Source organism: Balaenoptera acutorostrata, chromosome 1, assembly GCF_949987535.1.
Source record: "Balaenoptera acutorostrata chromosome 1, mBalAcu1.1, whole genome shotgun sequence".
Classification (NCBI taxonomy): Eukaryota; Metazoa; Chordata; class Mammalia; order Artiodactyla; family Balaenopteridae; genus Balaenoptera; species Balaenoptera acutorostrata.
The window spans coordinates 33,882,319-33,906,511 of record NC_080064.1 but is presented as its reverse complement, the minus strand read 5'-3'; the positions used below and the strand labels follow the sequence as shown (position 1 = coordinate 33,906,511).

The 24,193-nt window shown below is 41.8% G+C and overlaps 1 protein-coding gene and 1 long non-coding RNA gene across 16 annotated transcripts in view; one reads left to right on the top strand and one right to left on the bottom strand.

Moving 5' to 3' along the window:
* LOC130704602 (uncharacterized) overlaps nt 1-8,514 on the bottom strand; it is an 86,952-nt gene extending 78,438 nt beyond the window's left edge. Inside the window, exons 1-2 of the long non-coding RNA XR_009005018.1 lie at nt 8,363-8,514; nt 8,043-8,141 (exon numbers count right to left, since the gene is read on the bottom strand). This is a non-coding gene — a long non-coding RNA (uncharacterized LOC130704602). The remainder of the gene's footprint in view (nt 1-8,042; nt 8,142-8,362) is intronic.
* Nucleotides 8,515-8,609: 95 nt separating this feature from the next.
* SCMH1 (Scm polycomb group protein homolog 1) overlaps nt 8,610-24,193 on the top strand; it is a 200,242-nt gene continuing 184,658 nt past the window's right edge. For 8 of the 15 annotated variants that reach the window (XM_057546738.1, XM_057546707.1, XM_057546749.1 and 5 more), the window contains exon 1: nt 8,709-8,767. The gene's annotated coding sequence lies outside the window, so the exon portion shown is untranslated. Of the gene's footprint in view, nt 8,768-24,193 lie in introns of all 15 variants that reach the window. The other 7 variants (XM_057546802.1, XM_057546798.1, XM_057546793.1 and 4 more) reach the window with 4 other exon arrangements.

Genomic DNA, 24,193 nt, shown 5'->3' with positions numbered 1-24,193 from the left:
CCCCGAGTTACAGGCTGAATACTCACGAGGAAGTGAATTCTATCAGACTTAAAAACATTTACCAAGTATATAATGTGTGTAGGATATAAAAAAGATACAGATTAGGGCTCCCCTGGTGGCGTAGTGGTTCAGAATCCGCCTGCCAATGCAGGGGACACGGGTTTGAGCCCTGGTCCGGGAAGAGCCCACGTGCTGCAGAGCAACTAAGCCGGTGCGCCACAACTACTGAGCTACTGAGCCTGCGCTCTAGAGCCCGCAAGCCACAACCACTAAGCTCCTGTGCCACAACTACTGAAGCCCGCGCACCTAGAGCCCGTGCTCCGCAACAAGAGAAGCCACCGCAATGAGAAGCCTGTGCACCGCAACAAAGAGTAGCCCCTGCTCACCGCAACCAGAGAAAAGCCTGCGCACTGCAACAAAGACCCAATGCAGCCAAAAATAAAATAAATAAATTTTTTTTAAAAAAGCATCTTTAAAAAAAAAAAAGATACAGATTAAAAATAGCTATCCAGCAGGGTGGGCTGTGACAAAGGTCTGTGGAAAGGGTCAGATGGTAAGCTGTGGGGAGCTCAGAGTTGGGAGAGATCACAGTCAGTTTGGAGGGTCAAAGCAAGACTTACTGGAAGAGATGGCTTTGTGATGGGCAACAGGGCACACAGAATGTCCGAGGAGGCTGAGCAGAGGTATTCCAGGCAAAGGAAACAGCAAGAGCCCGACAAAGGCAACCAAAAACTGTACTTCTGCTGCCTCCACCTGCCCCCTCCCCCAATCCCCTCCACCCTCCCGCCCTCTCCACCCCTCCTGCCCTCTCCACCCCTCCGTCCCTGCACATCCTCTGCTCACCCTACCCAACCCACTCTCAGGCTTCTTAGCTGACAGCTGAGACTCGCCATAGCTAACCCTCATTCCCTCTGTCCAGTTTATTGACTATATCTCCCCAATATGGACCCTTGGCTCCAGCCACACAAAACTACTTGCCGTTTCTTAAATATGCCCCTCAGTTTTCTGTCCCTAGCTCATTATACCTTCTCCATACAATGCCCCATTCCCCTAATACTCCCTCCGCTGCCTCCAATTTTCCCTACCCATCATTCAAGTCCTCCTTCTCTATGAAACTGAATCTCTTCCAAACACTGCATCATTTTGATTGCATTTCCCTCATGGCACTTATAACTTCCTGCCTTGTATTATAATACTCTTCCTCATGGGACTGCAAGCTCCTTGAGGGGAAGTGCTGTGCCATGTTGGGGTCTCTCCCAAGGGTCTTGCACAGGGAGCACTCAATAACGGGCCAGACAGCCAGTAAACACATGGGTTGTGAGCAAAGCAATCAGAGGCATAGTCTAAATGAACCTGCCCTTAGACCATCATTTAAGGAGAACTGGGGTCCTTCTGTCATCCTTTGGTTCTCCAGCATTATTCCCCTACACTCAGGCATGTGTTTCAGTGGTATCAAGCCCACCTCTAGTTCCAGCAGTGGACCCTGTTATCCCATCCTCCTAATTGCTCCCAGAAGGTTCAGGACTCCCGATGAATCAGTCAGAAAATGTCCAACCATTCTTCTGATCCCAAACTTAGCAACCAGATGAAATCTGTTTAAACTGCCCATTTAATGATCTTAGGCAGGCTTGAAGCAAAAAAGGAGTCACAAAAGGCCAACAACCCGGAGAAGATGTGAAAGGGAAAACATCCAAATCAAGGAGGAGGTTAAGAGCTCACACATTTTTCAGCGCCTCCCCCCATCACCACCATCCCCACTTTCTTTAAGCACCAGAAGCCGTTTTTCCTCTTCATTCAACACCTCTCCCTTGGGGTCACTGTCCCCCCAGCAACATGGTAAAAGTAAAGCCCTGTTCCCTCGATTGTCAATCCTGGAATAATTGCTCCTTCTTGCGCTCCTTTACAGAGGGCTCTGCAGGTTTATTCCTTAATGTGATATATAAAACAGCAGACCTGGGGTTTTCTAGTATCCCTTCTTAAAAAAAAAATTACATCCTGATTTGCCTGTTTTCTTCCCTGTCCATTGCCTCTGTACTTCTTGGCTTCCCATCAGCTGTGACTCTTTTCCAAGGGTCTGGTCATAGCCCAAATCCACTCTCCACCTGCCTCTGGGTTTTTAAACCCCTTACATCTCCTTTAAAAAATTTCAAACATCAAGCACTTAATGAAATCTATGATGTGCTGTGCTCTGGGATACTAAGTGGAATACAAGTGAGGTACTAACTTCAAGAAAACTACCGTCTAACTTAAGATACTTCAAGGTGACACACTTCATACAGAGATGTTACCAAGTGACAGCACAGAGGAGGAAGCTATTAATCCTTCTTGAGAAGTGTCAGAAGGAGTTTTGATCTGGATCTAAAAAAGAAGCAGGGATCCAAAAGATAATATGTACACTTTTAATTTTTTCAGCAAACTGAGATGTAGGAATCTCTCCTTCATGCAAAGCCTTGTCTGAGGCATTAGAGCTACAGGTGTGAACAAGGTTCCTGATCTCAGGAAGTTTTCATCCTAGAAAAGGTGTTTTTAAATGCGTCCTAATAATGGTGATACAATGCATATCTTGCTATGAAAGAGTTACAAACTGCCAGGGGAGTTCACAGAGAAACGTTTAAGAGAACATTTCTTGCTGGGTATAGGAGGCAGAATTTTAAGATGGCCCCTAAGATTCCTGGTCCCCTGGTGTATTCATCCTGCTTAATCCCTGGGACAGTAAAGAGGATGAATTTTACTCCAGTGATTAGGTTATATGTCACAGTTGCCCTTAAGTAGGGAGATTTTCTGGATGGACCTGGCCTAATTACAAATCGTTTAAAAGCTGAGAGTTTTCTCTGGTTGAAGAAGGAGAAATCAGAGAGATTCAAAGAATTCTCTTCTTTGATTAGATATGAGAGAGGCTCTCTGTCAATGAGATGGCAAGGACCTGAGAGTGGTCCCCCGTTGACAGCTAGCAAGACAGTGGGGATCTCAGCCCTGTGACCACAGAGAAACAAATTCTGCCAAGAAGCTGAAGGAGCTTAGAGAGGACCTTTCCCTGATCAAGCCTCTGGCTAAGAAGATGGCTGGCTGGCATTTTGATTTCAGCCATGAGATACCCTAAGCAGAGAACCCAGCCACACCATGCCAGACTTCTAACCTACAGAACTGTGAGCTAATCAATGATTGTTGTTTTAAGTTGTTAAATTTGTGGTAATTCATTGTGAAGCAATAGGCACTTGCAACACTCTCCTCTCATTCATTGTTTACAAACTAGTTTCCCCAACTGTGGGCTCCTTGGTTCAGGCTGCATCTAGTTATCCTTGTAGCCTGAAGGCTATTCATAAGACAGGTACTCCCAAAAATTCCATCGAATGAGTGTTTAAATGAGACACAGGGATGCAAATGAGCACCTGGATGTAGATCAGGATCTGGATACACTCTGTCCATTCTCTCCTCCCAAAGATGGGGAGACTGATACTGAGACCAATGCCCAGACAAAAAGAGGAGGCCCCCCTTCAGTCCAGCACTCCAAGGTCTATTCCAGAGACAAAGCAAGCCACCTAGCCCTAGCTGCCCCAGCTGAGGTCCCAGCCTTGTGGGGATGGGACCTTCCCCCAGACTTGGCTTAGGTGGACTTCCTTTCAAGTAGCATTGTTTCCAGAGGATCATTAATCAGGGATCTCTGTGTGACTTGGGAGTCAGTTCTAAATCATACCTATACTCACGCCACACCATCTCAACAGGGGTCTTCACATTTATATTTCACTGTAACACCTTAGCTATAGGTGAAAGCCAAACATATTTTCAACCAGCCAAAATAGAAGTTAAAAAGTCCTTGAGCCTCATTTATTCATTTCTTATGAAACATTTTTATGCTGTTGTTACGTTTATGTTATGTTTTAATGCTTTAACACAAGGAATGCTGTGTACTCTCCACCTTGCTTAGACAGTTAAAATTCCCTGTGTACTCCTCCCGCAATGGCATGCCCACCCCAAACCCTAGAGATAACCTCTCCCCTGAATCTATTGTTTATTGTTTGCATGCATGTCTTTATACTTTTACTGCATGGGTATGTGTGTCCCTAAAAACAATGGTACTGTTTTGCTTATTTTTAAACTTTATATAAGTGACATCATACTGCTTATCCTTTTTTTGTTCAGTGCCGTTTCAAAGACGTTTTCATGTTATTACATGTAGCTCTAGATCAGGGGTTGCCAATTTTTTCTATAAATGGCCAGAGAGTAAATATTGCAGGCTTCACAGGTCAGAAGGCCTACTGTGGCACAAAAGCAGCCATAGAAAGCCTGACTGGATTCCAATAAACCTTCATTTTCATATAAGTTTCACATGTCATGATATATTCTTCTTCTTTTGATTTTTTTCAACCATTTAAAAAATGTCAAAAACAAAACAAAACAAATCATTCCTAGCTCTTGGCCCGACGGAAGTCAGGCCAGATTTAGCCCAAGGACCATTGTTTGTCAATTCTGCTCTAGATCATTCATTTTTATTGTTATAGTGTTCTGTTGACTTCACATTCATAAAAAATAAATTTACTAAATATTTACCAGGTTCAAGAAATTCAGTAGATACTACTGTAGATCAGACACTGATCTACTCTCAAAAAATTTACTATCTAAGTAGACAAGATAAGGCGTGTTAACCAATGAGGAGGCAGAAAGTGACCAAGGTCCTAAGAGAGGTTTGCGTGGCCTACCGTGAGAGCTAATAGGAGTGAGACAGGAGAGCTCACTTCACATTGGCACAGTGTTGAGAGAGTGGGCTGTGGAGCCGGGCTGCCTGGATTCCCATTCTGGCTCCACCATTTACTAGCTCTGTGACCTTAGACAAGTTACTTTACCTCCCTGTTCCTCAATTTTCTCATCTGTAAAATGCAGGTCATAATAATACTGCATAGGTTTGTTGTGGAAATTAAATTGTCATAAAGATTAAATAAGATAGTGCCCATAAAGCACCCAGAAGAGTTCCTGGTTCTTACTTAGCGTTACATAAATGTTGGTTTTTATTATTCAAGCTGGAGGATCATGTGAGGCTTTGGAAAGGCGACATTAAATCAGAGTTTTAAAAGATTGTTATGGTTTGGACATACAGAAGTGGAGAGCAAGGTATTCTAGAACATAGAGCAGTATATGAAAAAGCCCAGAGTAGCAAAGGACATATGTAGAAAAGGACAGCAAAGGGCAAATGGAGAAAACTATACATGAATCAAAGGGTAAATAAAGAAGAGACAGAGATAAATTTAGAAAGGAAGGTTGTGGCCAGATCATAAAGACCCTTGAACACAAGGCTAACAAGTTTAGACTTTGTCCTGTAGGCCCTAAGGACTTAGTAAGTTTTATGAACTGGGGACTGACATGATGCTTCCAGGATCTGGCAGCTGTGGAAGGCAAGTTGAGAGAAGAGAGTCAAGAGTTAGGTTACATCTCCAATAGCCTAGGAAATAGGACCTTGACTAGGGAAAAGGCAGTGTGCTTTGGCAACTGACGGGATGTGGAGGACAGGGAGGAATTTTAAGAAGCACTACCATGATTTTAAGCCTGGGTGACCGGAAGTATGGTGGTGCCATTGTTGAAACGGGGAGCACAGATAGTAAGAGAAGGTTTAGCGTGGAGAATCATGATTTTGGTCTTTAACCCACAGGGTTTGAGGACTCCATAGGAATTGTCTAATGGAACCGGAGCTAAGAATAAATAGGTCTGTAGACAGAGCTGATGATATAGACTAAATAAATGCTTTGGGTTAATCCTTTTAACAACTCGATATGATAGGTATCCCCATTTTATAGAGGAAGAAAGTGAAACCAGGGGAATTTAGGCTAACTCCACAGCTCATCATCAACCACCCCTCTACTGCCTTTGCAGCTGCCCTTTCCAGTGCTTCATCCCAGGACAGTCGCTCAGACCCTTGCTTAGAGGCTATATGATGCAACTCCAGTAAGCTTAGATTATGTACCTTCTCAGCTTTAGCAAATTAGAAGCAGGTATAAAAGGGACAGGCATAATGACAGCAGGAGAAGTGGCAGCTGAAAACCAGAAACTTTATGGAACCACCATGAGAGCCCCCAAAGCACAGCATTCTGGGGCCATTTGTTAAGGTGGAATAGAGTCCTTAACTCAATAGTCCAAGAGGATTGCTTAATAATAAAGCACGATTGCTACCAATTCATGTTTATAATAAATCAAGAAAATACTAAGTTTACTTCTGTTTCTTAAATAAGGATGGCTAGGAAGTTTATAATATACCTTTAAAAGATTTTCATCTGATATGGATACTTTTTTTTTTAATGTTAAAGGAACAGACTCTCAGCACTCTGGGGAACTTCTCTTCAAAAGCGGCTTTCCTGACAGCACAGGTTTTGATACAATTGTTTTCCCTCTCACTTGTGTGCCCTAGAAGTATGTGAAGGATAACCTGGGCTGTGTAGCTCTGGAGAACCCTCTGCCAGGATTCCCATGCCTACTCACACTAGCATTGGTAACCTACTCTTTTCCTCTCATCTGCCTTCCTCACTTGACTGCTTCTCAGAAAATGGGCAATGAGGAGAGGTAGCAGTGTGCTGGGGTCAGAAAGGGTGCTAACGTCCACAGCAAATGTGAGCAAAAGCCTCACTACACAGCACCCAGTGGAAATGAAGGAATAAAACACTCATCCTGTCGCTTGTCAGGAGGTAAAGTGATACCAAATGAGGAATAAAAAGACCAGAGTCATCTGGGTCCTAGCTCTGTTGCTTACCAGCCCTGCACTTCCCTGTTTCTATCCTTCTGCCTAGAATGCCTAGAATGCCCATGCCTTGTGAACTCATTCCTCAAGGCTGGGCTTGGGTCTTGAAAACTCTTTCTGAAATCAAAGTCTGATTAAGTCACTCCCCTACTTAAAACTTCAATAGCTTCTTACTGCCTATAGCAGGCATTCATAAACCTTTTGGGCTCAGGACCCCTTCCCACTCTTAAATATTATCGAGGACCTCGAAGAGCTTTTTTATGTGCCGTTTGTTACTTCTAACAATACTTACCATGTTAGGAATTAAAACTGAGAAATTTTCTAAATTTTCTAAAATTTTACTAATTCATTTAAAATTACAATAAATCCATTACCTGTTAATATAAACACATTTTTAGTGAAAAATGTCTACTATTTCTAAGACAAAATACTAATGAGAAAAGCGGTGTCTTACATTTGTACAAATCTCTTTAACACCTGGCTTAAAGAAGACAGCTGGATTCTCAAATCTGTATCCGCATTTAATGTGTTGAAATATCATTTGTCCTATAGTCTATGGAAAACTTCACTGTATGCTCATGAGAGAATCAGAGTAAAAAAAAGCAAATCGCATTTAGCATTATTATGAAAATAATTTTGAGCTGACTCCTGAAAGGATCTCAGGGACACCCAGGAGTCCCAGAACCATACTATGAAAACCACTGGCCTACAAAATAAATTCTAAGGTAGACATACAAGGGCATTAAATGTCATTGTAGGCACACAAAGACCTCCTTCCATGTTCTGGCTTCCTGTCCCTGTCTAGCTTCAGCACCATCATCACCACATCCACACTGTCTCTCATACTCCCACCCTGCCAGACACACCAACCAGCCATCTGCTATCATATGTCTTTATGCCCTTGCACACATCCTTCCCTCTGCCTGAAATGAGCTTCCTCCTTGCAGACTCTTTCAAGAGCCAACCTGAAAGTGTTTAACTCTCAGGGAGCCTCCTTTGACCCATCCAAACAGCTGATGACTCCCTGCTGGCAGAGCACAGGCTTTGAAGTCAGGCTGGAGATGAATCTCCACTCATTTACTGGCTGGGTGACCTTGGACAAGTAGCTTCACCTCCCTGAGCTTCAGTTTCCTCCCTGCTAAAATAGGGATGATCCAGGTGGACGCGGCGTTTAACCATAGGAGTGTAGCAGAGTGTTCACTAACAGAATGAGCCTGTCTCCAGGCACATGGAGGGGCTCAATGCGTTAAGTAGTTGTTGAATGGATGGATGAACCAATGAAGGGACCGCGGGAGCTTCTATTTCCTACGCATTTACTTACTAGGTCTCCAGCAGTGTTCCGTGGGCTTCACAAGCACTGACTTATGTATCCTCACACCAACGCTCTGGATTGAATGCTATCCCGTTAGAAGTGAGGGTCCTGGGGTAGAAATACGAGGTAACTCGCTCAAGGTCATCCATCACTCTTAGCAGGGCAGGGATTCGAGACCCGGAGCGCCCGCTCTTCGCCGCGTCAGCCAACCCGACCTGACGCCTCTTGGGTCCGCCATCTCCTCCACCCGCCCACGCGCGGGCTCAGAGCGGCGACAGCGGGACTCGAACCCAAGTACCCGAGCCCTCTCCAGACCTCAGTTTACCCACCCGTGAGACGCGGCGCGTAGGGCCGGTGGGGACGCGGGTCTGGGCCCAGGGGTCGAAGGCAGGAGGCGGGAGGCAGCTGAGGCTGGCTGGGCCTGGCCGCTCGGCGGCGCCCTCCCCGCACCGCCCCCCCGGCGCGGGCCCAACTGCCGAGGCGCTCGCCACCCCGCGGCCGGAGGCCCGGGGGGCGGGGCCGGGAAGCCCCCGCCCCGCCCCCGCCTGAGCCAACGCCGCCGCCGCCTCGGTCGAGCCCCCAGCCGCGCGCCAGCCCGCCGGCCGGCTGGCAGCCGCCGCTCTCCGGAGCCGCCCCCGCCCGCCCCCTCCGCGCGTCCTCCCTCGCTCGCTGCGCAGCGGAAACATGGCGGCGGGCAGGGAGTGAGCCGCTCCGCGTCGCCGCTGCGCCCGCAGGTAAGCGCCTCGGCGGCCGCCTCCGCTCTCCAGGAAAGCCCGCGCCCTGAGGGGCTGGGCCGCCAGAGGCCGCCCCGGGCGAGAAGGAGGCGCCAGGACCGGCCCGGCCGCTGCCCCCGCCCCTCGGGCCCGACTGTTCGTCTGTGTGTCCCGGCCGGTCGGCCTGTCTGGGGTCCGAGCGCGGCCGTCCCCGGCCGTGTTCTTGGGCCCGGAGCTCCGGTGGCTCGTTCTGCTTACGCGGCCGGGCCAGCGGGGCCCAGTGTCCGGCCCGCGGCCCTGACTCAGTACAGGCGCCCCGGGGGCCCCGCGAGGGAAACTCAAGGACACGGGGGGGCGGGGACCCTCTGGAGGGTCCGCATCGCGGGCGGTCCGAACGGCGGTCGCTCTGTCCTGGCCGGCGGGGCTGGGTCGGCCGGAGAGTGTTGGCTTTGGGCCGAGGGCCGGGAGTCGGAGGGGCTGTCAGTCTGCTCGGACAGGAGAGCTGAGAGATGCCTGTGGATCCTCGCCGGCCGGATCCGGTTCGGGGCGGGCGAGGACCGAGGTCGGCGGACAGCGTGGCCCATCCGAGGGTCGGGGGTGCGAAGGGCGGGGAGCTGTCAGCAGCGGTCCTCCGGGCTGGCTCCGGCGGCGGGAGCTTCGCCGGGACAACTCACGTGTGCCGCCGGAAACGGGCGCGGAAAGCAGGTTTCCAACCTCCGACGGGGGCGTGAGCCGCTGGGCACCGAGGTGAGCCAGCGGCCAGGAGGGCTGGACACGTGGGCACAGCTGTGGGCCAGCCCCGGAGGAATGAAAAGGGGTTTCCAGGAGATAGGTGAACCCCAAAACATCTCCAGACTGGAAGGGAATTTAAAAGTCATCTAGGGTCCCTTTCCCTCATCCCATACCAAAGTAGCTTTGAAAATCCCAAATTCTACCTAATAATTTGACCAGTCTGAACATCTCCTCCAGTGATGGGAAACCGATCTCTTCCCAAGGAAACCCAAAACCTATTAAGTTTCTGCAAGAAGCTCTGTTGGCCCCAAGGATTGACCTGCTTAAATATAAAGTACTCTATTCCGTTTCTCACTTCTGTGCCGTGTTTTGAACTTAAAAAAAAAAAAATCTAGTACTGTTTGTTTAAACCAACTAAAAGAGTTATTATTTTGTGGAAATTTTGGGGTTTTCCCTCATTTTTTAAAATGTCTATAAACACTTTATCAAATGAGCAAATGTATATCGATTGGAATGCACCATGCAAATAGAAGAGCTTATTATTTTTTACACTGGGAAAGAATTGAGTCTGGCATCCCTAGTTTGATGCCAGACTGCAATTTAATATTTAGTTGGAGAGGGAAATGCTTTATTACATTGAACTCTTTGCTCTCTTTCTAACTGCCAACACAAGGCCCAAAATTACTATGAAAAGAACATTTTTTTGTTGTTGCTCATATACCAGCATTATTTTTTACTTGCTTTTTCATCACTGAGCCTTGGTTTGTGGGGTTAAGTTTTTAAATAGTGTCTTTACCAACAACTTAAACCCCTGCCTAAGCAACCCTGCAGGTTAGTAATTTTTTAAGCTTAGCAGAGATGTGATGACCTTGTAGATAAAGTGCCAAGCTCTTATATCCAGGACGCTGTTTATATTCTAAGCAAAATTTCACTGTTTTTATAACATAGACAAGCACATAACATAGACAACACAGCGGTCAGAATTAGTTCTTTATCTTTGTTCTTATATCTTCATTTTTTTCAATTGGTCAGTGGTTTTGAAGTTCCTAGCACACGTCAAGTTTTGATTTCTGTTATGTTTGTGCAAATGCTGTTTCCCTTTTATGTAAGTTGGGTAAAACTTTGTATAGCATCATTCTTTACAGAACTGTGCAGACTCAGGAAAAGCTCTGGTTCCTTCCCTTCAAAGGACTTGGAGTTAATGGTAGGAAATACTAAAAAACTCTGTGAGAAAGCACTGGTGTGAATATCCCACTGAAAATGTAAACTCAACATCTTCTAACCTTTACTCTATACTTAATGTGTCTACTATCTGTCAGGCACTGTGCTATGTACTATGTTTAGCTGGGTAGACCGAGATGAATAAGATGCATTTCCAATCCTTGTGAAGTTGGTAAATTAGATGCTGAAATAGGTCATCTCAGGATAAAAGGTGAGAGCTATGCCTGTGATGCTGTGGTTGCATCAAGGGGAGGGTGCTTAGACTAGCCCGGGACTTGAGGAAGAGATGACACCTGACCCAAGTCTTAAATGGTATGTAGAAGTAAGTCAGGCAAAGATGAGTAAAAAATGTGCTTCAGACAGAGAGAATAGCTTGAGTAAAAGCATCAGTGTGAGAAAAGGAATGGCTTGCCTAGAGAACCACAAGCAGTTTGGGACTGCTAAGAAATAACAATGAAGATGTTAAGTGGTAAGTTGTGAGGCCAGAAATACAGTCCGAGGCCATGTCATGGTAGACCCTGTATGCATAAGTATCTTGAAATGAATTCAGTGGGTGATTTTTTTTTTATCACTGAAAGGTTTTTATAGATATGCTTGAATAACATTTTTAAAATGTGGTTATAGGGATGAGGAGAGAGGGATGAAGTTGAGAGAATCTGTGAGGCTTTATGATTGATTGGGTGTGTAGATCAGAGGGTGAGGAGTCCAGGGTGATGCTTATGTTTTTGGTTTAGGTGACTTGGGGGATGATGGTGACATTAACTGAGACAGGAAACACTGGATAATGATTTCAGTTTGGGACTTGGGTTCTGTGATTTCTTGAGTTAGGTCAATGAGCAAATGTAGAAGTAAGATAGAAAAAAAAAGGTTGTGGTCAGAAAGTGGAATATTAAATTGTCTGATGTGGAGCTCTTCTAGGTGACAGCTAGGTCTCTGTGTGTGAGATGCTGAAGTACAGCAGAGGTGAAGGTCGGGTGAAGCTGAGTATGACAAGGAACTGCGAGGCTATTGTATTGAACGAGTCTTCTGCATGGATAGTGAAATGATTTAGGATGCTAGGACGCAGGGAAGAGAGAGGGATTGTGACCCAGGTGCAGTGAATATAGGGGATTAATCTGGAGGGTGGTAGATGACAGATGAGGAGGAGGGGTAAGGGGTGATATAGCCAGGTGGTGGAAACCTCAGAGGAGGAGGAATTTTTAAACACAAGAACGGAAAAGTAATGGTTTTTGACTTTTCCTTCCTAGAAGCAGGATTCTGATCTCTTCATCTTTATTCAGGTCTCATATTAGTCATTCTATTGGCTCTGAAGAGTCTCTTCTAACTCTTGGAAAGTAAGAGGGCAGATATCCTACATCAAATCCTTTCTGCTGATACTTAATGACGAAGTCCATGGAGGTTTTTTTCCCTGATGGTCAGTGGATAGATAGGAAGCAATCAGTAGTGAGGATATTCTCATGGTTTCTGGGAAGAGTATAGTGGCAAGAGCCTGGGCTTTGGGTTAGAAAGATGGATTCAAATATAGGCTCTGTCACTTGCTAGCCTTAGGACTCTAAGCAAATTGTTTAACCTCTGTGACTTTCAGTGTCCTTATATGTAAAAAATAGATTTCTACTTTATGGGGTGTCACAAAGGTTACATGAAATAATTGTGTGTGTGTGTGTGTGTATACACACTAGAAAAGCAACTGGCACTTCAGAGATGCAAAGTAAATGTTAGTTCTCTTCCAACTACCTTTAAGGGACTTAAGCTCTGATGGCAGAAATGAAATTTTTTCATGCTTACCTAAATTGTAAGGCAATAAGTACTCTAAGGGAGGTAAAGCAAAGTGATATAGGAGTTCAGAGGGTGGAGCCATCATTTCTCAACAATTGGAACAAGGTTAGGCTTTACACTGAAGATGAATTTTATTTGAGCCTTGGAGAACAAATTTAAATAGATTAAATAATTTAGGTAGAGCTCCAAAATGGGGAAATTATAGGATATGTTTTTAAAAATTGATAGTTGCCAGAGGTCAAGTATTGTATTTGTGTAAGTCAGTAGTGAGAGATGTGGCTAGAGAGGTGGGCTGGGGCCATAGTATTAAAGACCTGAAACTTTGGAGTTTAGACTTGATTCTAGATATACGAGGGAGCCATAGATTGTACATCCTCCCTTTCTACCTCAGTTTCCTATCTGTAAAATCTATAAGCATTAATTTAGAAACTTTGGATTTGTGTTTGAAATAAATCAAGTAAGAAATTCACATTTGAAAATAAGTTCCTATGTAGACCAGTTTTCAGTTAAAATAACTACTAGGATTTATTTTGGAGTTGTAGCTTAATCTTTGCAATAACCTTGTTTGGTAGATAGGCTTAGTGGAGTTAAAAGAAACATACAAGATCTCACTGGTAGAAAGTGACTAAAGATGTTCTAATTTCAATTTCTTTCTTATACTGCCATACTGATTTAGATTTGAAAAAGAAGCCTGGGTCCTCAGTGTCACTGAATATTAATAATACAACCCAGGGCTGGTCACTTTGCTTCTGTGATCCTCAGTTCCCTCATTTGTAAAATGAGGGAAGGTATAGGTCTAGGGCTTAACACTTTACATAATGTGAATAAGTACATACTAGATACTCAGATGTTGCCCCCACCCCCCGCAATCTGTAAATGAGGGAATTTAACCAAACCATTGTCAAGGCCTTAGTGCTAACTCCCTAGCTATCAGGGAACTGCTAGAACTAATTATTTTGATAACCTTTGGCCATATAAACCCAGCAAGTCTTATCCTCTGTTACCTTTGTCCCAGCTCCTCCAATCATCTGTCTTCTGTACTGTTATTCCTGTGCTGACTCGGCTTCCTCTTCCTCTTTCCCAATCTTGCTTTTTTTCCTCCCTTTCAAACCTTTCCACTTGTTCTCTGAAACTCCTGTTTTCTACACTGTTAACCATTTTATGGGATGTTTTAATGTGTGTTCTGGCCTTAAATGGAAGCCAGGGGAGTAAGATCGCTTACTCTAGCCCTTCTGAATGGGTGCAGCTCATTCTCCCAGACCACTCCTTGCAAAAGGAGAGAGATAAGGATGACTGTAATTTTTTATGCACCACTATTTCACACATTTCCAGACCTCTGCTTCTCTGCGTTCTTAAAATCCCTGTGCTCTCTGGCACAAGGGCTATACCACTCTTGTCTTCTTATATAATAGATCTGCTCTATCATTTAGGACCTAGCACACACAGTCTTCCTTTCCATCTCAATTTTTGGCCTTACCCTGAGTGACTTCAGTATTCACATGGATGATCGTTTCTTCAACACATTGACCTCTTCAACTGAAGTGATCATCTTTTTAGCTAATGAGCTCCCATAGTCACACCATGAGCTTTGTTCTCATGCAAAGATGGCCCACCTCTGAAATTATAAATGAAGACATGCAGATTTGTTCAAAATTTCTTCTCCTGCCTGACCTTTGAGGATCTACTAGATCTTTTCTTTGACCCCACCAAGGCCTGTCTTCACTTCCTTCCCTGTCCAGCTTAATTTTCTTAGTCTCTTGCTATTTCATTCACTCTCTTATCATCTTTTAGTCCCTTGCTCTTTTGTCCTTCTGTCCCTGTCTGGGCAAAATCCCGAACTAATCTCTCTCTTCTTGCCTATACTAGCTCTACTGAGCCCTGCTGGAAAAAAAATCACACAGTTATACAGATTGCTGCCACTGGGGAGATGGGAAGATGAAGAAGGATAGGTGATTACAATTGCATATTATTGAAGTATGTCACACATTTTTCTACTTAATTTGAAACATACAATAACCCTGTTAGAGAGGATGCCAGATCATTATAAACTCTATTTACTGATAAGGAACTGAGGTGTAGGTGGATCAAATGATGTGCCCAATGCCAAATAGCTAGTAAATGTCAGAATGACAACTCAAAACCAGGTCTTCTTACTACAGATTCTGTGTTTTGTCCAGAATGACTCATTGCTTCCTATGACTTCCTTTTTAAGACTCTGTGCTGTCTGAACCTCCTGCTGGTTCTGTTGTAAGTAGTCATATATTAATTTCCTTCCATTTTAAATCATATAAAGGCTGATGCATTATTTTCCCCTCTGTATTTACTATAGTTGTTACCATTGTTAGCTTTTAAAATTGAAGCGTATACATACTGTATATTCATTTTAATCACTATGTCTATTGTTCATTGATGTATTATGGGCACATTTCTAAGTGTTTTCTTATGTAGTAGAATTGCTTTACACTCACTTTTGTAGACTTTCCTTGGGGGCATTCAAACATGGTGGAACTAGAGGCTGTTTTAGTCGTTATGTTCTGCAAAGTATAATAGAAAACATGAGAGCCAGCATACTTGTTCTTGGAGATATTTAAGAAGAGAGCAGACAGCTGTTTGTCTTAGGTGATTTAAAATTTTGGACTTCCAGTCCTGATTTTTTGGTGCTCTGTCTTATCTCCAGTTATCTCAAGGGACTGCCAGAAAGTCTCCAAGCTAAATTAAATTTATTTCTTTAAATATAAAAGTTTATAAAACCTAATAGGCATAGAGGGTCACAATTCCAAAATAAGAGCTTAAAACATTGTCTAATTTTTTTCTGTGTGTTTTTTCAGTTTTTCATTCATTCATTCAACAAATATTTATTAATGTCTGCTAACTGGCAGACACTGTGCTGTGTACAGTGACAAAGATGGAATTCACCTGTGAGGCCATCTGGTCCTGGACTTTTGTTTGTTGGGAGTTTTTAAATCACAGATTAAATTTCAGTGCTTGTAATTGGTCTGTTCATATTTTCTATTTCTTGCTGGTTCAGTCTTGGGAGATTGTATCTTCCTAAGAATTTGTCCATTTCTTCTAGGTTGTCCATTTTATTGGCATATAGTTTCCTGTAGTAGTCTCTTATGGTCCTTTGTATTTCAGTGGTGTCATTTGTAACTTCTCCTTTTTCATTCCTAATTTTATTGTTTGGGCCCTCTCCCTTTTTTTCTTGATGAGTCTGGCTAAAGGTTTATCAATTTTGTTTATCATTTCAAGGAACCAGCTTTTCGTTTCATTGATCTTTTCTACTGTTTTCTTCATCTCTATTTCTGCTCTGATTTTTATGATTTTTTTCCTTCTACTAACTTTGGGTTTTGTTTGTTCTTTTTTTAAATTAATTTATTTATTTTTTGGCTGTGTTGGGTCTTCGTTTCTGTGCGAGGGCTTTCTCTAGTTGCGGTGAGCGGGGGCCACTCTTCATCGCGGTGTGCGGGCCTCTCACTATCACGGCCTCTGTTGTTGCGGAGCACAGGCTCCAGACGCGCAGGCTCAGTAGTTGTGGCTCACGGCCCCAGTTGCTCCGCGGCATGTGGGATCTTCCCAGACCAGGGCTCGAACCCGTGTCTCCTGCATTAGCAGGCAGATTCTCAACCACTGCGCCACCAGGGAAGCCCTGTTTGTTCTTTTTTCTCTAGTTGCTTTAGGTGTAAGGTTAGGTTCTTTATTTGAGATTTTCTTATTTCCTGAGGTAAGCTTGTATCACTCTAAACTTCCCTCTTAGAACTGCTTTGGTCATGTCCCATAGGCTTTGGATTGTCGTGTTTTCATTTTCATGCGTCTCTAGGTATTTTTTGATTTCTTCTTTGGTTTCTTCAATGATCCATTGGTTGTTTAGTAACATATTGTTTAGCCTCCACGTGTTTGTGTTTTTTGCATTTTTTTTCTTGTAGTTGATTTCTAATCTCATAGAGCTGTAGTTGTAAAAGATGCTTGATATGATTTCAGTTTTCTTAAATTTACTGAGACTTCCTTTGTGGCCCAGCATGTGATCTGTTCTGGAGAATGTTCCATGTGCACTTGAAGAGAATCTGTATTTGGCTGCTTTTGGATGGAATGCTCTATAAATATCCATTAAGTCCACCTGGTCTAATGTGTCATTTAAGTCCTGTGTTTCCGTATTGATTTTCTGTCTGGATGATCTGTCCATTGATGTAAGTGTAGTGTTAAAGTCCCCCACTGTTATTGTATTACTGTCAACTTTCCTTTTATGTCTGTTAATATTTGCCTTATATAGTATATTGAGGTGCTCCTGTGTTGGGTGCATATATATTTACAATTGTTGTATCTTCTTCTTGGATTGATCCATTGATCATTATGTAGTGTTCTTCTTTGTCTCTTGTAGCAGTTTTTATTTTAAAGTCTATTTGTCTGATATGAGTATTGCTACTCCAGCTTTCTTTTGATTTCCATTTACATGGAATATCTTTTTCCACCCCCTCACTTTGAGCCTGTATGTGTCCCTAGGTCTGAAGTGGGTCTCTTGTAGACAGCATATATATGGGTCTTGTTTTTGTATCCATTTGGCCAGTCTATATCTTTTGGTTGGAACATTTAATCTGTTTACATTTAAGGTAGTTATAGATATGTATGTTCTTATTGCCATTTTCTTAATTGTTTTAGTTTGTTTTTGTAGGTCTTTTTTCTTCCTTTCCTCTTTTGTTCTCTTCTCTTGTGATTTGATGACTATCTTTAGCGTTGTGTTTGGATTCCTTTCTTTTTTGTGTGTATATCTATTACAGATTTTTCATTTGTGGTTACCGTGAGGTTTTAATACAGCAGTCTATATGTATACATGATTGTTTTAAGTTGCTGATCTCTTAATTTCAAATGCATTTCAAATATCCTGCATTTGTACCCTCCTCCTGTCACAGTTACTGGTTTTGATATCATATTTGTGTGTGGACGATTTCCTACCTATCCTGTATGTTTGCCTTTGCCGGTGAGCTTTCCCATTTTCATAATTTTATTGTTTCTAGTTGTGGCCTTTTCTGCTTAGAGAAGTTCCTTTAGTATTTGTTGTAATGCTGGTTTGGTGGTGCTGAAATATTTTAGCTTTTGTTTGTCTGTAAAGCTTCTGATTTCTCTGTCAAATCTGAATGAGAGCCTTGCTTAGTAGAGTATTCTTGGTTGTAGGTTTTTCCCTTTCATCACTTTAAATATATTGTGCCACTTCCTTCTGAACTGCAGAGTTTCTGCTGAAAAATCAGCTGATAATCTTATGAGGATTGCCTTGTATGTTATTTGTTGCTTTTCCCTCGTTGCTTTTAATATTTTCTCCTTGTCTTTAATTTTTGTCTATTTGATTACTATGTGTCTCAGAGTGTTCCTCCTTGGGTTAATTCTGTATGGGACTCTGCGCTTCCTGGACTTGGGTGACTGTTTCCCATGTTAGGGAAGTTTTCAGCTGTTATCCCTTCAAATATTTTATCAGGCCCTTTCTCTCCCTTTTCTCCTCCTAGGACTCCTATAATGCAAATGTTGGTGCATTTGACGTTGTCCCAGAGGTCTCTTAAACTGTCCTCATTTCTTCATTCTTTTTTCTTTATTCTGTTCCATGGCAGTGATTTCCACCACTCTGTCTTCCAGCTCTGTACAGTGACCAAGGTGAATGCCATAATTTTAAAAATGCACAGATAGGCCACAGAGTTAAAGAATATATTTATGGTACATATAACAGCTAAATATTACTGTCTGTATTAACTAGGGATTCCTACAAATAGGTTAGAAAAAGACAAATCAATAGAAGAATGACAAGGTATAAAAGAGGCAACCTAAAAGTTTATTAGCCATTCGCTGGTAATTAGTTCCTGTAGGAAAATTAAAGTTCTAATGAGATGTCATTTCATACCTATTAGATTGGCAAAAATTAAGAAATCTGATAATACCAAATAATGGTGGGAATGTAGAGTTAAGGGAGCTCTTGGACACTGTTGATGGAAATAGAAATTGCACAACCATAGTGAAGAAAAATTTGGCAATATCTGTTAAAACTAAAACGCACATAACCTACAATCCAGCGATTCCACTCCTAGGCAGATACCCTTTAGAAACTCTCCTATGCATGTATAAATATTTATGCAACATTTTTATAGCAGAAAGTTCAAACTAGTCCAAATGTCTACTTATAAAAGAAAGAAAATATTGTAGTATATTTACCTAATGGAATCCCATACAATAATGAAAATGAATGAGCTAGATCTATATAGTAACTTGGGTGAATCTCACAAGTAAAAAGTTAAGTAAATAAAGCAAATGGCAGAACACATTTATATTGTATAAAGCCCAACATTCATGTATTATTTAGGGAAGCATACTTACATAATAAATGTTTAAATAAATGCATGGTAATGATAAATATCAAAGTAAGGATAGTGGGTATCTCTGAAGGGTAAGGTGGGGAGAAAAGACCAGTAATACTGCTGGGAAGAGCACACAGGAGCCTTAAATTGTATTGGTAAATATTTTTTCAACTAGGCTGTGGATATATGGGTGTCCATTCATTATTCTTTATATATCTGAAACATTGTATTATATATGTATTTTTAAAGAATAATAGCATGTAGTTCTTGTTATGAGTTTAATGCAGGGAGGGAAGGAGCAGCAGAAATAAAAAGAGATGTTATTAGAATGAATCATGTAACTGTTTTCTACAGGTCTGAAATGGTCTAATATAGGCAACTTCAAATGGCTCAACATCATTCAATCTAATGTAACAAGGGCTCTCATTGAAATATATTCAAAGTAATATGGGAACACAAGGGCAGGAACAATTGACTACCAAGGCAGAAGGAGAGAGATGGTCTTTGGAAAAGCTTCAGAGAGAGAGAGAGAGAATGACATTTAAACTGGATCTTAAAGGTTGGGAAGGAATTCACTAGATAGAATGAAGAGAAGAAGGCCTTCCACATAGACAGAAGTAAAGACCCCTTTGCATGGATGGAATCCCCCAGGTGGAATATGTGGAGGTCACAGAAATGTAGCAGAGGAAGAGACTAAGGAGGAGAACAAAAACAGCAAATATCTGTATAGCATTTACTATGCATTTTATATACCTGTAAACTCATGTAATCCTCCCAGATGGGGAAACAGGCACATAACAGTTAAGTAACCTGTCCAAGGTCACAGGACTAGCAGATGGTGGAACCAGGATTTGAACTCCAGCGATCTAGGTCCAGAGTCTCTGCTCTTGGCCAGTAAGCTATTCTCTGGATCACTACATTATAAGCAAAATCAGGGGAAACCGGTGTTTTGAATGCCAAAGGAACAGCAGTAAGTTTCAAAAAGAAAGGAATAGTCAGCAGTGTGCAAGGCCCTGCGGAGATAAAGTAGGAATACTACAAAGAGACCATTGGATTAAAAAAAAAAAAATCATTGTGCTCTCAGTTACAGTAAGGGATACCAAGATGATAGAGATGTGGGTATCTCAGAATAGTAGTGATTCAGTCCACCAGTTCAGTGGACCAATGATTATAATTCCATTTAATAATGAAGAAGATGGAGTCAGGGAGACTATTCAGAATAGATCCTCTCTCTATTTAAGTATTTGATATATCAACACAGCTGAAAGGATTTTCATCCTCTGCTGTCTATATCGTAGTTTCTCTAAAACTAGGACTAATACTGAAAATTTTGTTTATTCTTCTGTATCTTCTGGTTTTAATAAAGGTAGAACTTAAGCTGTGTTGATTTAGTGGATTTTCAGAATTGAGTGATATTCTAAAGATCAGTAGTTCAATTTCCAATATTTCATACACGGGAAGGTGAAAGATACCTTATAAGTACCGTGGTATGTGGAAAGAATTAAGGCTTGGTGGTTTGGAGTCCCCACTCATGTCCTAGTCTGCCACTCACAGGCTTTATGATTTAGGCAAGGGGGTGCAGTAGGTGATCTCTAAGATTTCTTCCAACTCTCAAGCTCTGTGACTAGTAGGTCAACTATTCAGTGAAGAAAATGACGCCTAAAGGAGGGACATGGTTTGTCCAGGGTCATGAAAACTGGAATTGATTCTCTTGACACTCGGTCCAAGAAATCTGATGGAAGAATCATCGAACATTTGAGTGGCTGCTGTATATCAGGCAAGTGTTAACTACGTAAAAACATACATGCACATGAATCGTTTCACAGTTTATTCATCCAGTGTAAAAGTAACAGCCATCATCATCTGTGTTTGTTTATGTATATCCTGCCTTATTCCAGAATGTATTTAAAGCATACCTATTCTGTGTAACAAACCATGCTTAGAAAGGGAATAAACTTAAGTGTCTGTCAGACACACTGCAAAATGCAAACATGTGTTGATCTCACCCACCCTCATATAAATATTATTAGCTCCATTGTATATGTAAAGTAACTAAGACTCAAAGATATCTGGCCAACATTATACAATTTATTAGTGATAGGACTCAGTTTCAAACCCAGACCATCCTGACTTCAGCCCTAATGCATCTTTCCATTTTACCATGTATACTTCCCACAAGCAGTGTTATATATCTCTGAGGCTTCATCAGTACAAGAGGCAAGGTTTACCTTAAGAATTACCTTGTTTTTTAGCTGAATATATCCTGTTCCACCACAATAGGTAAACTAGAAGGATCCCTGAATAGAAGAATGAAACACTTTAGTGAATCAGTCATTCTTATTTTTAATTTGAGCAAACTTATGAACAATTTCCTTGTTAGGGTTAGTGCTCATATTTTAATAAATTGCAGGGACTTCCCTGGTGGTCCAGTGGTTAAGAATCCGCCTTCCAATGCAAGGGACGTGGGTTCAATCCCTGGTCGGGGAACTAAGATCCCACATGCCGCGGGGCAACTAAGCCCGTGCACCACAACTACTGAGCCTGCGTGCTGCAAATTACAGAGCCCACACACTCTGGAGCCCATGCACCGCAACTAGAGAGAAGCCCACGCGCCACAACGAAAGATCGCACATGCTGCAATGAAGATCCCACGTGCTGCAACCAAGACCTGATGCAGCCCCAAAAAATAAATAAATAAATAAATAAATAGCAAAGTTTCTGTACCCCCTCAACCCTTGGTGTACATCCACTGCCTCCTTAACCAACAGATATTTGCCAGCTATGTACTAAGGATACAAAGATGAGAATAAGATAAGATTCCTTCCCTCAGTGAGCTTACTATCCAGGTGATAGTTGGGATAAAAAGTTATTATAACTTTACCTCTGTGGTCTTCCTCCCCAAAACCTATAACTCTAGTCTAATCATGAGAAAACCGTTAGACAAATCCCAATTGAGGGACATTCTGCAAAATACCTGAACAGTATTCCTCAAAACTATCAAGGTCATCAAGCAAGGAAAGTCAGCCAAAAAGAGCCTAAGAAGACATGAGTACGAAATGTAATGTGTTATCCTGGGAACGGTAATGGGATCCTGAAACAGAAAAAGGATATTAAGTGGAAACTGAGGAAGTCTAAATGAAGTGTGGACTTCAGTTAATAGTGTATCAGTATTGGTTCATTAATTATAACAGATGTACCATGCTAATGTAAGATGCTAATAATAGGGGAAACTGTGCAGAGTATATGGGAACTCTGAACTATCTTTGCAGGCTTCCTATAAATCTAAAATTGTTCTAAAATAAAAGCTTATTTTTTGTAAGTAATAATAAAGTTAAAATAATTTTATATGCTATTTCTTTGGAATTTAAACACATTTCTTCATAAAATGTTCCCAATTTGGTTGACTCATTTGATGGGACCAACAAACTGCGGTCTGTTGATTGATGCATGTGCTACATGTGTGTGCTAGGTGCGTGCCATGTAAATCTTTTCTATCTCAGTGTCTTATACGTACAGATGACAGAAATATGCCAAGTGCTAGTCAACAGAAAGGACTCACACAAATGTAAAAAAAAATTCCTACTACATCATATTGCTCGTTAATTGAAAACACAGAACACTTATTTGTAGGGATTGTGGCTAAGTACCCACGCTGGCTTGTGAGCAAAAATGATTCAGTTCACATAGGAATGTTATTTTATTTGATCTGTTTGTGTGACACTATAAAAAGGTGCTAATACCTATTTTCACTGTATATGAGTGTGAGTTGGATAGTTATTTTTTCTAAAAATGCTTTATAAGATTAGTGTGATTCTTGGAGTGAGATCAATTTAAAAGTCCTGGACTTAGTTTTAAGAAAAAACTTCTTGAGAAATCTCTTAATCAGAGTTTACAGTTCTTTCACTAAGTGTATCTTCCTCATCAATTGTAGTTGTGCCTACATTTAAGGGAAACCACTCACAGAAATTTATCTTCAAAGGATATATTCTGTAAATAATTATGTAATGACTTTAGATGTCCTGTCTCTATAGAAAGCTTAGAAAATAATACTAACAGATACCAGTAGAGCTAGCAATTCTCTTGCTTCTTTATTGATCCAGAACTTACTCTCCAGACTCCCCAACTCTTAACGCTCTTATTTCCACAACACCTCCACTTAATTATTTAATGCAACTTTACTTAATGAATAAGCAAGGATTGCTTATTTGGGCTGAATTCTATTAACTGCCTTAACAATAAATAGATTTTTTTTATGCTGACCTTGACAGTTAGGTGTCAAAGTTGCCTTCTTGAGAACAGCTAGTTGAATTTGGTAAAAAGTAATGTTTTTATTGACTTCTTTATTCTTTTAATATGTTAAGTTCCCTAATGGTGGCATTTAAATTAATCATTATCTGAAAGAGAAATGTCGGGCTTCCCTGGTGGCGCAGTGGTTGAGAATCTGCCTGCCAATGCAGGGGACACGGGTTCGAGCCCTGGTCTGGGAAGATCCCACATGCCACGGAGCAACTGGGCCCGTGAGCCACAATTGCTGAGCCTGCGCGTCTGGAGCCTGTGCTCCGCAACAAGAGAGGCCGCGATGGTGAGAGGCCCGCGCACTGCGATGAAGAGTGGTCCCCGCTTGCCGCAACTGGAGAAAGCCCTCGCACAGAAGCGAAGACTCAACACAGTCATAAATAAATAAATAAATAAATAAATAAATAAATGACCGTGAATTTCTTTAAAAAAAAAAAAATGTTCTACAGATGGGTCATACAGTTTGTAACCTTTAAAAAAAAAAAAAAAAAAAAAGAAAGAGAAATGTCAGTTCAGGCAATCTACTAATTCGTTTCTGATTATTAGTTATTAGTGAAAACCTGTATTTAGGTGCTTAATACAGTAAATGTTTAAATAATAAGTACTTAATACATACTAGTTATATCCAAATTTGAATTAATGGACTGTATTCATCATACCTAATTTTTTCTTTGTGTGCTCCTATACCTTATATTGAGAAGGAACTGTATTTTGCACTGAACACATTTTGGAAGTAGCTTTGTTGTCTGATGGATAGGGGTTTAAATCCCATGTCTGCCACCTCTAATCTACCGAAAAGATCCTTAGATCATTCTGTTGATCAGACAGGTTCAGCAGTCCCTGATGTATTTGTAGGTCTTGTCTTTTCTACAGATTAAAGAACACAAGATCCTGGAAGGCAAGGCAACATCTTAAACTTTTAGTGCCCACAGTATACCATGGTGGATTCTGGTACAGTGGTGGGCTCATAGTATGTTCTAAATAAATATTGTTATAATATCCTTCCTCTGTGTTACTGGGAAATAACAACTATTGTTTGATACAGTGTAGGAGGAGACAACTAGACTTTTGTTGAGTGTTAAACTTTAGC